We start from the raw sequence: 2,428 nt of genomic DNA on the forward strand, positions 1-2,428 counted from the left end.
TATAAATCATTATTTATTTACTTGTTCAATATATTTGATCAGGTTTATTCCAATCACAATAGAGATAGTCTCCCGTTGGGTTCTGTGTACAGACAAATTACATATAGCACTACAATAAACGATATAAAATAGAAGACGTTGAAATAGTATGTTGGGGACCGTATAATTGCCGTTTTAAATACACGTTAGATTGTGACATAGCGATAGCCTGAACACGTAGCATTTACGTTTTTTCCGGACACCACATTGGGTTTTTAGTGTGAAACTCTTGTAACCGTAAGCAAAAAAGATTTTGCCGACACACCAACCCTTGCGCGTAAACGCTTGTAACGTAGCTGCCGTTTCTAATGCCCCAGGTGAGGCATGTTGTGGCAAAATGGTTAAGTTGTTGCACAGTCCAGTTTTGAGTAAATAAGCTATAAAACATGGGAGCTCAAAAAATTGCCTAAAAATCCAAATTTGTTTTTCACTATAGATCAACAGTTTAATGTCTTATTAATCATGTCCCAAAGTATTAGTTCTGGAAGTGGTTAACAATTTGTTTATTTAACGTTATTTTTTATAGTTCATTCTATTAAACAATGTATGTACAAATAACTTTGAAAGGCAATTACTCAAAATCATGTTCATCTTGAGTCTAAGAGTACTGTACTTTCACTTTCCAATAACTTAGGCTTGAAATGTCCAATTTGAATGAATGACCTCTCATTTTAAAGATAACATACTCAGGTATCTGAAAATACCAATAACTTGAATTTCAATTTTTGCTACAACTTAGCCATTTTACCACAACATGCCTCAGGTTGGCTGTAGACACTGTAGTCTCACTTGTAAGTTGTGAAAATAAATCCGGTTTGAGAAATGATGGGATGAGACATCAAGGGCGGATCCAGAGATGTCCAAAATGGGGGGTGGGGGCGAAAGTTTGGCCGATCGAGACAACACCGTCCTAGGGGGGTCCCCGGCGAAATATTTGTGTTCTAGACGCCGGAAAATAACATTTGAGGCGTTCTGGGCTATCATTTTTTTCTTTTTTACCTTCCGAAAGGGGACGAGCCGGCTCCCCTATCCCTAAATCCGACCCTGCACATAAGCTAAATATAGAAATAAACAGTTTTCCGAAATAACACTATGAAATAATGAGTTCTGTCCTAGAAAGAAGTGAAAAGTCAACAATCTGTTACTTGTAGACAAATTAAAGTGAATTTCCAACACAGAAAGCGTGGATGGGTTATATTTTTTAAAATAGCCACAATGAAAGCAGTAGCAGTAGACATACATGTACTCCCGCTGGGAGTACACTTTTAATATTGTTAACAGGCCTACAGCCCACCAGAGAGGGTGTAATCCAGAGGCACCCTATGTGTCAACACTAGTGCTAGAAACGTGACGTCAGTGCCACGCCAGCTCAATCATGGAGTTTGCACCTATTCACTTGCATTGAAGAGTACATGCACAAAATGCAAAGTTAATTAAGACAGAGCACTAGATGGCGTACTGCAGCTATAGCCTTGACAGAAATCAAACGCCAGGACAAACCAAAAGTGGCCAAGTGCAAAAGTCAAGTGGCGCAGAACAAACTCAAATGCGCGTGCCGCCACTTAACTTTTGCACTGCTCCACTTGATTTTTACGGTTGAATTTGATCTTGTGCTTCATCTTTCATCTTTTTTTATTCAGGAGTAGCTGGTTTGCAACCTGATTTGCAGTTACTTTGGACTGCTGCAGGGGTATAACTGTGAGATCTCCGCGGAGGTTTCGAATATATATGTTGATTCATCAGGACTTGCCAGGTATTACGACGCTCCTGTAATAGGCTTTACAAAAATTATCTATTTGAGTCGTTGAGTCTTCTTTAAACATGGTAACATATTTTCCATATAATTTTGTGCTTTCGTAGCACTCTTCTACCTCTTGGGAAGTGTTCTCTAGCAGTCTTTTTTACCAGTTCTTCGAAAAGGTCGTAATTGCTTGGTGCCGTATGCTCGATGTTTTTATCCAACTCTTCTTCAGAGAAACCCTTCCAATCTGCTTTCCGGTAATTAAAGCGGCTCTTAAAGGGGACGATGTCCAAATCTGGGTTGTAGCCAGATCTCCAACGTGCCATGCAGAATGATGGTGGTAGCTTAGGGTCAAGAATAAGACTAAACTGCTTAGATTACATCCATTCTTCTAATGATTCTCCATCTCTGATATTATTTGTAGCCCCATTTGGTACTATGCTGTTAAAGTCGCCAATAATGACCTGTGGTTTACCAGGTACTTGTGGAACACAGTGCGGAAACATGAAATCAACCTTGGCGGTTTATACATAAATGTTATAACTACTCTGCTCAGCTCCTACTGTCAGAAATTTCAGGTTGTCAACTCTGGAGACGGACGATCTTTCAATAACGAAACTTTCTTTGGCAAATATTACACTACCATAC

Source organism: Anneissia japonica, unplaced genomic scaffold (genome assembly GCF_011630105.1).
Source record: "Anneissia japonica isolate Jap-2015-1 unplaced genomic scaffold, ASM1163010v1 scaffold288292_len1863012_cov191, whole genome shotgun sequence".
Taxonomy (NCBI): Eukaryota; Metazoa; Echinodermata; class Crinoidea; order Comatulida; family Comatulidae; genus Anneissia; species Anneissia japonica.